At 40.2% G+C, this 14,699-nt stretch overlaps 1 pseudogene; it reads right to left on the bottom strand.

Moving 5' to 3' along the window:
- Positions 1–349: 349 nt before the first annotated feature.
- LOC134384053 (eukaryotic translation initiation factor 2 subunit 3-like) overlaps positions 350–14,699 on the bottom strand; it is a 71,665-nt pseudogene continuing 57,315 nt past the window's right edge.

Here is a 14,699-nt window from a genome sequence, read left to right as displayed (position 1 = left end):
AGAAGAAAAACTTTATTTCAAACAGACTCAGTGGTGGGGTTGCTGGTTTTAACAGACAGTTCCACTTCAAACGTGCACTGATGTACAAATCTGAAATTGTTTAGCAATGATCGAATTCTGCTAAAATGTAGATTAAGTCCATCAATAGACCAAGTTTGACATTTACTGTAGACCTTACTATTTAGGTAGCAGGGGTTAAATTTTGTCAAAAAAAATGAGACTATCCTGATAGCTTCTACTAAGGTAATGAGCTGTAAAATTTATTCCCCAGTATTGCTTTGAAAATATACCCATCAGTTGCTAAGAGAAATTGTGACCTCATCCACATGTGGTATTTAGCTGCGATTCTTCAGTTATCATCTACTGTTAGCTTGATGGTCGCTCCTTTTCTTATCTGACTCCAGCCAATTAAATGCCAGTGTTCCTCAACTTTTCAGCTAAAGACGGCACTTTCTCCTACTTCTGTGCACACGGGATTAGTGAGAACTATTTCACCCAAATCAGCCTTGACTGCACCAATTCTTCCTGGAGACAGAAGTCCTGTTCAACATGAACACTTCATTTTTAGATGGCTTTTGCTCCTTCTGCCTTTTGTCTCTTTCTGCATGTATAACTGGAACCGAAGCAGAAAACAGAAAATTTCCAATTCTGCAACGATCTCAGGTAAAGCTCCAACTACTCCAAGTACCTGCCCGACCCTTCTGTCAGCTAAGTACAATGTTGGGTCAATTTTTGTTCCAACTCCAATGAGGCCCTCCGGAGTATCATACTGAATATCGTTATGTTCTGCAAAAAGTGATAAGATTTTGGAAGACTGGCTCATACATTAGTTTTCCTTCACTATCTTTGGAACAATACCAGGAGTGACTTCCATCTCCTGGCCCACCTTTAATACCCTTTTAAAATACCGCCCCTGGCTACACCCCTTTTAAGGTCGTCAGCCTCAAGGGCAGGTTTGTTGACATCAAAGGACCTAATAACAATAAACCAGAGTTCTGAGAAACGTCTCTTGGACATCTTGGAATTTTTTTTACTACATACTCACAGATAACCTCAATACTGTATTTCCACGAGCAGAAATTGGAATGATGGGATTTCCTTCTGCTACTACACCTTGTACAGATGCAAGAATCTATTCATACTGTTCTTTAGCCTGACCTTCTTTTACCAAAGCAATTTTATTTTGTAGAACCCAAATATGTTTCAGTTCATAATGTGTCTGGCAGCCAAGTGTTCAGAAGTCTGAGGTTGAGGACAAGATCCATTACCAGCTGTCCACAGAAGGTCTCCATCCGTCACCACCACATCATTCCGCACAGTAGCCGCAAATACACGCCGGGACAGTCAACAAAGGAAACACGTCTGACTAGTTTGAAGTTCCCTTTGGTCCCTGGACTGTCTGTAGGAAACGTATCGGTGTACTACTTCCACAGGATCTATAGCATTCTGGCCAAGGACAACTTGAGTCATCATGTTTATAAATCTTGGCATTAGCCTAGCCAAGCTCGATTGTAAGATTTCTTTCCAGTTTATTTTTGACCCTGACGGTGTGAACTCCAGAAATAGCTTTTACAACTTGGATTGTCCATGAGCATGACCAATTGTACCTACATTAATTATGGCTTGTCTGCTGATAACTTTGTCTAAGAGTGGAACCAACTTGATAACATCCAAGGTGGTGAGATCCTGGCAAGAAGGATGCCCAGAGTCACTCCAGCCCCTCCCCACCCCACCATCTCGCCAGGAGAGACAGATTGTTCAATACATTTAGTAGCCAATATGATTTTTCAGGCCTCGGGTATTCTGGTATGCCTGAGACTATCTCAGAGGACTGAAGCCAAGGCCCACGGGGTGCTGAGGTCTGCAAAGGCGTCCCCTTTGTCTCACCAGCAGGGTCAATGTTAACCTGCCCATTTGTCCCTAACCCTAACATAGGGTCAATGTTGACCTGCCATTTGTCCCTAACCCTAACACAGTGCCGGGCAAATAATATAAACTCACTATCTTTGGATTGGTTGATTTATGGAGGATTCAAATTTTCCCTAAGAAGTGTGATTTTATTTATAAGTCTTTTTTCAGGCCGCCATAGACAAGAAGGAGGCATTTTTGCATTCTTCAATTAAAAACCCTTCGCATTCTTGAAAAAGTAATCAAGATACCACTTAGCCAACTGTTTTATTGATGAAATGATTCTGGTTCATTAAACTATTCACTAAAAAAAAAAACAAAACCCCTGTTTATGATGAGTTCTACACTCTGTCTAGTGTCTGTACATCTTTGCCAACCCCTACCGGTATAACATTTCATGAATGTTCAACTGATGTGAAACACAGAGGGTTTACCCTCTCAAGACATGCTAGTTCTGGGTTTTCTGGGTTTTGCTTTTTATACCAGCTGTTACTGGGCTTGTGGTTATCCCTGATCCCACGCTCTTTACCTTCTGAACTTGGATCTAGTTTAGTTCTTACCAACCCCATATGTGAATGATTATTTTTTCTTCTATCACTACCATCTTGTAATTCTCTACTGAATTTTATAATTTTTAAGATAACTTTAAATTTTATTCCTGTATTACAGAACTTTAGCAACTGGAATTTCAATGAATGCACACTTTGGCCAAATGTTAAATGTCCAACTATTAAAGCCACTTAATAAGATAAATATTTTTAAACTTCTGAGATATAATACACCACTTGAAATTTTATTTTAAATATTCAAGCCCTAGAATTTAAAAAATTTGGTAGTCATATTTTAAAGACTTATTTTGGTTATTACGGCTTTGTAGTATAGTTTAAAGTCAGATAGTGTTATGCTTCCGCTTTATTTTTTTTGCTCAGAATTGCTTTGGCTATTTGTGGTTTTTTGTTATTCCATATAAACATTAGGATAGTTTTTTCCATTTCAGAGAAAATTGTCATTGGCATTTTGATGGGGACTGCATTAAATTTGTAGATCACTTTGGGTAGTATGGACATTTTCACAATGTTAATTCTTCCAATCCAAGAGCATGGGATATCTTTCCATCTTCCTGTGTCCTCTTTAATTTCTCTCAACAGTGGTTTGTAGTTCTCATTACAGAGATTTTTCACAACCTTGGTTAACTTTATTCCTAAGTATTTCATTTTTTGGTGGCTATTATAAATGGGCTAGTGTTCCTGATTTCTTTTTCTGCATGTTCACTGTTGGAGAATAGAAATGTTACTGATTTTTGTGTGTTGATTTTGTATCCTGCAACTTGGCTGAAATCATTTATCAACTCTAAGAGTTTTTTTGTAGAGGCTTTAGGCTGTTCGATATATAGGATCATGTCATCTGCAAACAGGGACAGTTTGACTTCATCTTTTCCAGTCTGGATGCCCTTTATTTCCTTCTCTTCTCTGATTGCTCTGGCTAGTACTTCCAACACTATGCTGAATAGGAGTGGTGAGAGTGGGCATCCTTGTCTAGTTCCTGTTCTTTTTTTTTTTTTTTTTTAAGCTTTATTTTGTCGCTATACATTGTGGCTGATTATTGCTCCCCATCACCAAAACCTTCCTCCCTTCTCCCTACCCCCCTCCCCCCCAACAATGTCCTTTCTGTTTGCTTGTCGTATCAACTTCAAGTAGTTGTGGTTGTTATATCTTCTCCCCCCCCCCCCGGTTTTTTTTTTGTGTGTGTGTGTGTATGTGTGAATTTATATATTAATTTTTAGCTCCCACCAATAAGTGAGAACATGTGGTCTTTCTCTTTCTGTGCCTGACTCGTTTCACTTAATATAATTCTCTCAAGGTCCATCCATGTTGTTGCAAATGGCAGTATTTCATTCGTTTTTATAGCTGAGTAGTATTCCATTGTGTAGATGTACCACATTTTCCGTATCCACTCATCTGATGATGGACATTTGGGCTGGTTCCAACTCTTGGCTATTGTAAAGAGTGCTGCAATGAACATTGGGGAACAGGTATACCTTCGACTTGATGATTTCCATTCCTCTGGGTATATTCCCAGCAATGGGATAGCTGGATCATATGGCAGATCTATCTGCAATTGTTTGAGGAACCTCCATACCATTTTCCATAGAGGCTGCACCATTTTGCAGTCCCACCAACAATGTATGAGAGTTCCTTTTTCTCCCCAACCTCGCCAGCATTTATCGTTCAGAGTCTTTTGGATTTTAGCCATCCTAACTGGGGTTAGATGGTATCTCAGTGTGGTTTTGACTTGCATTTCCCGGATGCTGAGTGATGTTGAGCATTTTTTCATATGTCTGTTGGCCATTTGTATATCTTCCTTAGAGAAATGCCTACTTAGCTCTTTTGCCCATTTTTTAATTGGGTTGCTTGTTTTCTTCTTCTAAAGTTGTTTGAGTTCCTTATATATTCTGGATATTAATCCTTTGTCAGATGTATATTTTGCAAATATTTTCTCCCACTCTGTTGGTTGTCTTTTAACTCTGTTAATTGTTTCTTTTGCTGTGCAGAAGCTTTTTAGTTTGATATAATCCCATTTGTTTATTTTTCCTTTGGTTGCCCGTGCTTTTGGGGTTGTATTCATGAAGTCTGTGCCCAGTCCTATTTCCTGAAGTGTTTCTCCTATGTTTTCTTTAAGAAGTTTTATTGTTTCAGCGTGTATATTTAAATCCTTAATCCATTTTGAGTTGATTTTAGTATACGGTGAGAGGTATGGATCTAGTTTCATTCTCCTGCATATGGATATCCAGTTATCCCAGCACCATTTGCTGAAGAGGCAGTCCCTTCCCCAGTGAATAGGTTTGGTGCCTTTGTCAAAGATCAGATGGCAGTAAGTGTGTGGGTTGATTTCTGGATTCTCTATTCTTTTCCATTGGTCAGTGTGTCTGTTTTTATGCCAGTACCATACTGTTTTGGTTATTATAGCTTTGTAGTATAGCTTAAAGTCAGGTAGTGTTATGCCTCCAGCTTTATTTTTTTTGCTCAGCATTGCTTTGGCTATGCGTGGTCTTTTATTATTCCATATAAATGTCTGGATAGTTTTTTCCATTTCTGAGAAAAATGTCTTTGGAATTTTGATGGGGATTGCATTGAATTTGTATATCACTTTGGGTAGTATGGACATTTTCACTATGTTAATTCTTCCAATCCAAGAGCATGGGATATCTTTCCATCTTCTTGTATCCTCTCTAATTTCTCTCAGCAGTGGTTTGTAGTTCTCATTATAGAGATTTTTCACCTCCTTGGTTAACTCAACTCCTAAGTATTTTTTTTTTTTGGTGGCTATTGTAAATGGGCAGGCTTTCTTGATTTCTCGTTCTGCATGTTCACTGTTGGAGAAAAGAAATGCTACTGATTTTTGTGTGTTGATTTTGCATCCTGCTACTGTGCTGAAATCATTTATCAATTCCAACAGTTTTTTTGTGGAGGTTTTAGGCTGTTCGACATATAGGATCGTGTCATCTGCAAACAGGGACAGTTTGACTTCATCTTTTCCAATCTGGATGCCCTTTATTTCCTTCTCTTCTCTGATTGCTCTGGCTAGTACTTCCAACACTATGTTGAATAGGAGTAGTGAGAGTGGGCATCCTTGTCTAGTTCCTGTTCTTAAAGGAAAAGCTTTCAGCTTTTCCCCATTCAGGATGATATTGGCAGTGGCTTATCATATATGGCTTTAATTGTGTTGAGATATTTTCCATCTATACCTAACTTGTAGAGAGTCTTTATCATGAACAAATGTTGAGTTTTGTCAAATGCTTTCTCAGCATCTATAGAGATGATCATATGGTCTTTGTCTTTAATTTTACTGATGTGGTGTATCACATTTATTGATTTGCATATGTTGAACCAACCTTGCATTCCTGGGATGAACCCCACTTGATTGTGGTGTATAATTTTCTGTATGTGTTGCTGTATTCTGTTAGATAGTATTTTATTGAGGATTTCTGCATCTATATTCATCAAGGATATTGGCCTATAGTTTGCTTTTTTTGTTGCATCTTTGTCTGGTTTTGGTATCAGGGTGATGTCTGCTTCATAGAATGAATTTGGGAGAATGGCCTCTGTTTCAATCTTTTGGAATAGCTTGTAGAGAATTGGTATCAGTTCCTCTTTGAAAGTTTGGTAGAATTCTGCAGTGAACCCATCTGGTCCTGGGCATTTCTTTGTTGGGAGCCTTCTGATAATAGCTTCAATCTCTTTTATTGTTATTGGTCTGTTCAGATTTTCTACATCTTCTTGGCTCAGTTTTGGTAGTTTGTGTGTGTCCAGAAATTTATCAATTTCCTCCAGATTTTCAAATTTGTTGGCATGTAGTTGTTTATAGTAGTCTAGAATGATTTCTTGTACTTCTGAGGTATCAGTTGTAATATCACCTTTTTCATTTCTAATTTTTGTTATTTGGGTCTTCTCTCTTCTTTTTTTAGTTAGTCTTCCTAATGGTTTGTCAATTTTATTTACCTTTTCAAAAAACCAACACACACAGATCAATGGAACAGAATAGAGAACCCAGAAATCAACCCACACACCTATGGCCATCTGATCTTTGACAAAGGCACCAAGTCTACAGGCTGGGGAAGAGACTGCCTCTTCAGCAAATGGTGCTGGGAAAACTGGATATTCGTATGCAGGAGAATGAAACTAGACCCATACCTCTCACCATATACCAAAATCAACTAAAAATGGATTAAAGAATTAAATATACACCCTGAAACAATAAAACTCCTTAAAGAAAACATAGAAGAAACACTCCAGGAAGTAGGATTGGGTACAGACTTCATGAATATGACCCCAAAAGCACAGGCAACCAAAGGAAAAATAAACAAATGGGATTATGTCAAACTAAAAAGCTTCTGCACAGCAAAAGAAACAATTAACAGAGTCAAAACACAACCAACAGAGTGGGAAAAAATATTTGCAAAATATACATCTGACAAAGGGTTAATATACAAAATATACAAGGAACTCAAACAACTTTACAGCAAAAAAACCAAGTAACCCAATTAAAAAATAGGCAAAGGAGCTGAATAGGCATTTCACAAAGGAAGATCAACGAATGGCCAACAGACACATGAAAAAATGCTCAACATCACTCAGCATTCAGGAAAAGCAAATCAAAACCACACTGAAATACTACCTCACTCCAGTTAGGATGGCTAATATCCAAAAGACTGAGAATGATAAGTGCTAGAGAGGTTGTGGAGAAAAAGGAACCCTCCTACACTGTTGGTGGGGCTGCAAAATGGGGTAGCCTTTATGGAAAATGGTTTGGAGATTCCTCAAACAATTACAGATAGATCTACCATATGACCCAGCTATTCCACTACTGGGAATATACCCTAGGAATGGAAATCATCATGTCGAAGGGATACCTATACTCCAGTGTTTAATGTAGCACTATTTAAAGTAGCCAAGAGTTGGAACCAGCCCGAATGTCCATCATTAGGTGTGTGGATACAGAAAATGTGGTATATCTACACAATGGAATACTACAGTGCTATAAAAAAGAATGAAATACTACCATTCACAGCAACATGGATGGATTTAGAAAAAATTATATTAAGTGAAACAAGTCAGGCAGAGAAAGAGAAATACCACATGTTCTCACTTATTTGTTGGAGCTAAAAAATAAATAAATACACAAATAAATGGGGGGGGCAGAAGACATAACAATCACAATTCCTTGAATTTGTTAAGACAAGTGAACAGATATGATGTTGATGGGTGGGAGGGGGGAAAGAAAGGGGGGAGGGAGGAATCAGTAAAGGGACATAAAAATCAACTACATTGTATATTGATAAAATAAAATAAAAATAAATAAAGGCTTAACATTATACTATGGAAAAAACCCCAATTTCTGCTAATAAAAAATGAAAAAAAAAAACAAAAAAAAAACAATTTCTCAGGGCTATCAACTCCTATGTCACTCCTGCAGGCACAGCTACAGCATTCAGTGGATGCTCACTTTCAACTGAAGATGGAAGAGCAGAATAGCTTTCATGTTTCTCACTTTTCTCCAGCACTTTCTTCATTTCTTTACCCTTTTTATGTTCTTTACTCTTCTGGATAGAAGACAATTTATACATGAGTTTGGAGACTTTTTCTCTTTGTGAAATTTTGATCTTTCTACTTTTAATTCATCCTATAAGACAAGAAGACTTCCCAAACAGGGCTTTTACTCAAAAGATTGATAACCTAAATGAATTTAACTATAAATTAGATATAATTATTAAATGTTTTATTTAATGTCATAAATGCAAGTCATTAAGTAATTCCACAACAATTAGAATTATGATATAATCTAATCTCTTGTTCTGCTTTAAAATTTGTTTTTTAAGTTAATTTTTTTAATTTATCTTTTTAATTGAAACATAATTGATTATACATACTTATGGTCTGAGTGAGAGTGGCCCTGGGCACCCATGACCTGGTGTCAGAGGTCTTGGGCAGACATGGTAGACTGGAGGACTGTGCCCTTAACCTCAAGTTTAGTTGACTCTGGGCAGTCATTCATCACAATGACAAGTGGAATGAGAAAAACCACTTGATAATCTCAGTAGATAAAGAAAAAGCGTTGATAAAATTTCCTGCTCATTTCAATGAAAAAACCTTTAGTAGACTAGAAGAAAAAGTCCTTAACCCAATTAAAATCACACAAACAGAATAAATATAAAGATGTTCAAAGTATTCCCTTTAAGATTAGAAGCAAAACAAGAATGCCACTATCACTGCTTTCCCCCCAAATTTACTAGCATTCTAGATAATACAATAACAAGAAAAATAAATTCAAAGCATAAAGATTAAAAAAGAGAGAAACAAGACAGTTGTTATCGGCAGATGATATGATTTTCTATATATCAAACTCAAAAGAATATAAACATAAATTATTTAAAACAGTAAGATAGTTTAGTATGATGGCTGCCTATAAGAGCTATATTAAACACCAGATTTGTGTAATAACATAGATTAAACCTGGAGACAAAACGCAAAGCGGAAAAAAGAAAAAAGTCCCAGAAGATTACATACAACATGATGCCATTGTTATAGAGCTCAAAAATAAGCAAAACGAAACAATAAGCAAGCACACATTTGAAATAAAACTATATTTTTAAAAAACGATGTCCAAACAGTATATTCACTGTAGTATTATTCTTAAAAGCATCAAACTGGAAACAACCTACATATCCACCAACAGATAAATGAGTAAACAAAGTACAGTATATTCATACGATAAAATACTACTCCACAAGAGAGAAAGATCCTGCTACTCTCAGCAACATGGATGAATCTCAAAAACATTACGCTGAACAACAACAAAAATAGGCGCAAAAGAGTAATTATTGTATGATTCCATTTATATGGAATTCTAGAATTGGCAAAATTAATTTACGGAGAGAGAAAACAGAGCACCAGTTGCCTCTGGCAAGGGAGAGGGAACTGATTGGAGAGAAGAGGAGGGGCTTTCTGGGGTAATGGAAACATATTGCTTGAATTACCCGGTTGTTCTGTAAGTGTAAAAATTTTTCAAAACTCATCAAACTATACATTTAAAATCTGTGTGGGGTTTTTTTGTATACGAGATTATACTTCTAAAAAAAATTTTTGGAAAAAAATTATGTAACCTAAAAAAAAAAAGGCAACAGCATAATAAACATAAAGTTTAGGATGGTAGTTACCTCTGGGGGGAGGGAGGGAGACAGAAGGAAGAGTCTCTGGGAGATGCAAGTTATTGCTGATGCTCCAGTTCTTGGTTTGAGTGCTGAGTGCAAGGATTCATTATATTATTATACTTTTATTAACACATATATTACATTCAATATTTTGTAAGTATCAGATAATATATGTCTAAAGATACTGAAAGCAAATGATTACTTTGGGATGAGAATATCTTTAAAAGGATTCACGGTAGCAGTACTTGAAAGAAAGATAAGATTTTTATAGACACAGAATTCTAGAAAGAATGCCAATTCCAACACTGGCAAACTCACAAAGGTGAGACGGAACAAGGCCCTTCTGAATGACTGAAGCACTTGACTTAGCCTATTTTACACCATTCTTGTTTCCAGTATAGAGGTCTATGTCACCAACAAGATTGACTTTCTTGAGCATATGGACCAGGTAAAATACTATTTTCTGGCATCTATCAAAGAACCAAACATTTGTGTAGTTGATTGATAAATACATGCTGCATCCGACTGAATTCTATAACTGATTAAACAGAACATCTAAAAATTAGGTGTACTTTCTTTCTTGGGTTATTACTGAATTAATTTTATATGCCAAATTGATGAGGTAGAATTTTTAGTTACGTTTAAGTGTATGTGTGTATGTATAGTATGCATGATGAGGATATTTACATGGTACTGGCTCAAAAAACACAGCCATTTTTGATAAGCACATGTAAATTATTGAATATTGTGATTTGCAACAAAATATTTAAGAGCAGTAGAAGTCCTAAAATCCAGTGCAATTGGAGCCTGCTGTTGGTTGGGTAATAATTGAAAATATTGGTTAAAGCAATTATAAAAAAGTGAAATATACGACACCCTAGGTATTTTTATTATAACTCCAATGTGTGAGTGTATGCCCATTTGACACTCTTGTGATGTACGTGATGTAGGACCAAACAGTGCTTTCTCTTTCCATGTGGGTCTGCTGACTGGAGCTAATTTGCTTTTTTACATAGATCCCTAATGCTGCACTGTCTACAGGGACCACAGTAGCCACAGATCTTCAACAGGCCCTTATGATCTGGCTCCTGATGAACTCCCCAACACCCACCTCTTGCTCCTCACACCCCAGCTACATTGATTGACCTTTCCTGAAACATACCAGGCTCATTTCTACCACAGGCCCTTTGCACAAGCTGTTTCCTCTGCTTAGAAGGCCCTTTCTCAAATCTTTGTGCAGCCAAATTCTTCTTTTCATTCAGATCACACTATAAAAAACAAACAAAAAAAACAGATCTTCCCACTTACTTAATCTAAAGTCACCATACTGACAAGATCTAGCTATTTGTCTGTCTGCCTTCCTCCTCTAGAATGCCACAGAGCAGAGACTGAAAAAGGTCTTGGATGCCATCCCAGAGTCTACAGCAAAGCACGTAATCCCCATTACAATATTATTATTAATAATAATATTGATATTAATATTAGCAAAACAGATTTTTAAATTTTTATTATTACCATTTTTTTACATTCTAAGATGTTGCAAAGCAGTTGGAGGAGGGGGAGAGGGGAAGGGGAGGGAAAGTGTGGGAGGAAAGGGGGGTGTGGTCAAGGTCCATGGCACTCCCCCTCATTCCAGCAGGGGAGACCAGGGGGCTTCCAGCAGCAGCTCAGTCACTGCTGGGCTGGATGCAGATGTCAGGAAGGTGTGGCTGAAGCCCTCAGCACCCCACCACCTGGTTTGGGGATGCTTCCAGCGTGTTTCCAGTGGCGGCTCAGTGGTAATTGCTGAGCTAGATGCAGATGTTAGGAGGGCATGGCTGAAGCCGTTGGGTCTCTACCACCCTGGCTCAGGAGCCTGGGCCATTTCTGGCGGCAGCTTAGTGGTCATTACTGGGCTTGGTGCAGATGTTGGGGGGCGCGTGGCTGAGGCCCTTGGGCCTCCACCATCCAAGCTTAGGAGCCTGGGGCACTTCCTACAGCAGCTCGGTGGTCATCACTGGGCTGGGTATAGCTGTTGGGGGAGCATGACTGAGGCCCACAGCCCTCCCCCTCTCCTGGCTTGTGGGCCCAGTGGGCATCTGGTCCTTCTAGGTTTTATAGGTGTTCTTGGTGGTGTTAGACTTTTACTAGTTACTATCAAACTTTGTCTCTGATCTGTGGGTATTTTTTCTTTCGGTTCTATGTTGGATTGTTCAGTGTTCCCACCACTTAAACTCTACACTGGAATTAATTTGCTGTCCTTTGCTTACTTCTAAAATGGATGAACTTCCTGTGGGGACCAGCACTTGAGCCCTGTGGTTAAGCTAAATTGCTGCTTTGCTGCTGATTCCCTGGGAAAGGCTTTTGTGCAGCTCAGATTTTAATGGTTGACCTTGTAAGCACTTCTGGGTCTTGTGAGGTCTGGTACACCTGGGTTGTGTGAAACTCTGGTCTGGGCCTGAGTCTTTTCAGAAAACTCCACCCCCTGCAGTTCTATATTCCTGACCAGTCTACACTGAGTGGGCCTTCAGTAACTGGAGGGCAGATCAGTTGTCCATGCTGTGCCCCAGTGTTCTCCCGGTGGCCCATCTCCCCCACCACCCACACTCCAAACACTTCCCATGGGACAGGATGTGCACTGATCCCTTGCAATGACTCACCAGCCTCTGAGTGGATCCTTTCTTCAGTTGTCTGTGGCCCCTTGCCTCTATGTGGGTCCATGGAACCCTGTTAGTGGTCTTGCTGGCCTGGGGGCCACCAAGGCCCTCTTCTCCCCTGCCACCTCCAAGCAACTTCATCCAAAGGGCACAGCTGTATCTTTTGCCAGCTCTTGCTCCGTGTGCTCACCAGGGCCAGCCTTGAAGTGGCTGGGATTCGAAATGGTGGAAGCGATCCTTTCTTTTTCTAATCATGGCTTCTCCTGCCTTTATGAACTCCGTAGGTCTCTCCTCCTCTTACCCTGAACTCCAGCGGCCCCAGCTTGGCTGTTGTTGCTTTTTAATAGTTGTAAATTGGTTTATTTGTGGGAGAGAGTGACGCTGGGGACCATCTATTCCGCCCTCTTGACCAGAAGCCAAGAACAGATTTTGAGAGGAGAGATGGTTAAAGATACTTTAGATGGCTCACTCTGTGTTATACTACGGGATCCTCCTTTTGCCTCAAAGCTTTCTGTATAGATGTGTATTTCTCTTCCAAAGCCTTTGAAGTCAGATTTGTGCTTTTCTATGTATCACTATGCTAAAATCAAGTTTTATCCAAGTTATATTTTATTTAGAATTTTTGTAATCTAGAAAGCTATTGACCTCCATAGACATTCAAGTGCAAACAATTCCTCCAAATTCTTATAATCTGTGTTTAGGACTCATTAGGATTCTTTCATTTACATGCTGAGAAGCCCATGATTATATAAATCTCTAAAAACCAAAGTATCTTTCTTCATAGATTCCCACACTATTGATTCTCAACTCTCCAACCTTCCCAGTGTTTCTACCTCTGGCCTTCTTGCCTTGATGTAAATCCTCAGCTTTCTTTGCCTGCAGCCTCACACTAGTTTCTAGGCCTCCACACAACTGCCAAAGGAGTCTTTAAAAACTTACATCTCATCAAGTCAATACCCTGCCTGAAAGCTCCACGGCTCCACTTTGCCTGGAGGTAAAGCCCCCAGTTCTTTGCAAGGCGGCACCTCCCTCCCCGACCAGCTTTGCTCTCCCCCACCGCCCACGTCCAGCAGCTCTGTGGAACTGGCTGCTCCCTGCTCACAGGGCCTCTTTCCTCCCTCCCCGCCCACGCCTGTTCCCTTTCCTTTCTTCGCCAGGGAAACCTGCAGCTCACCACCACCTCCCCGTGCAGCCATTTACTCTCATTCAGCTCAGCCCTGGCCAGCCCATGTCTGTCAGGACCCCAGTTCATGACAGTTCACCTGCATTGCGGAGCACTTGGGGTGTCCACCGCTGTCCTCAGGCTTTCACCTGTCCTTCCCACTCATGCCCCCAAGGGGGGAGAGACTGTCACCATCCAGCATGAAAACACAGAGGCTTCCTCTAGCAAGGTATCGCCACAGGCAGATGGCAGAGCAGGGGTCTGCCAGAAGCCTTGTGAGCCCTTAACCACGGCACTGTGCTGCTGCAGCAGGGAAGCCCTGCGCTGATGGAGCCCAAGCACCTGCCCTGGCTCCCTGCTGGGATAAAAGCCCCTGAATGGGCTAGGGGGTCTCCTGGCAACTACTCTGTGGGCCCCCCTGGATCTATTTCTTTGAACAAAGGTGACCCTGGCTACCTGCTTGTGGGTACGCAGGATTCATTGTGTCTAGACCTGGTACTCACAGCCCCTCAACTCCCCCAGCTTGTCTTCCCCAAGACGCGGAGGCAAAGAGACTGGTCTCTGTCCTGCACTGCCACAAGCCTGACGTGTGGTGGCTGGATTGACACTCACTAAATGAAGAGCTGAGTGAACAGAGGACCCACAAACTGGTCATACACTCCTGAGGGGCAGATATGTGGATCCTTCATGTCAGAGGCAGACCCTCCACGTTCTTGATGAGGTAGGGTTTGAACAGGGTGCAACTTTGGCCTTTGTCACTTTTTTTTTGTTTTTAATTAAATTGCCTGGGTCACTGACACCCTGCAGAGACTAGGAAGTGCAGCCTTGCAGTTTGTTGATGACATGCCGTCTGTTCACACCGTGTGGTCACGTGGTCTTTGCTCCACAGAACATCCTGTCTCACTGGCCTGAACCAGTCCATGGGTGAAATGGTTGGGACAAATGCCAGGAGGTCTGTCTCTCTCTTTCCTTCCTTCCTTTTCTTTCTTTCCTTCCTTTTCTTTCTTTTCCCTTTCTCTCATTCATTTTTTTTTTTGCTTTCTTCTTTTTTCTTTCTCTTTTTCCCCCCAATCTCCTCCCCACCCTTTTCTTTCGCTAACCCAGACTTGTTTACACAATCTGTGTTCACTGCAGTATTTTAGTTTGACTTCTGATAGGTGCCTGTGGAGATCAGAGCCAATATGGTGGCAATAGCTCAGACAGAGAGGAAATTCCAGAGTTGGGGAAAGCCCACCCACAGAGGCCTTCGAGGACAGTTCTACACAACCAAGGCACAGAGAGAAGC

The sequence above is a fragment of the Cynocephalus volans genome, chromosome 8, assembly GCF_027409185.1.
Source record: "Cynocephalus volans isolate mCynVol1 chromosome 8, mCynVol1.pri, whole genome shotgun sequence".
Taxonomy (NCBI): domain Eukaryota; kingdom Metazoa; phylum Chordata; class Mammalia; order Dermoptera; family Cynocephalidae; genus Cynocephalus; species Cynocephalus volans.
The sequence above is the reverse complement of the archived record's forward strand: the minus strand, read 5'-3'. Positions and strand labels throughout refer to the sequence as shown.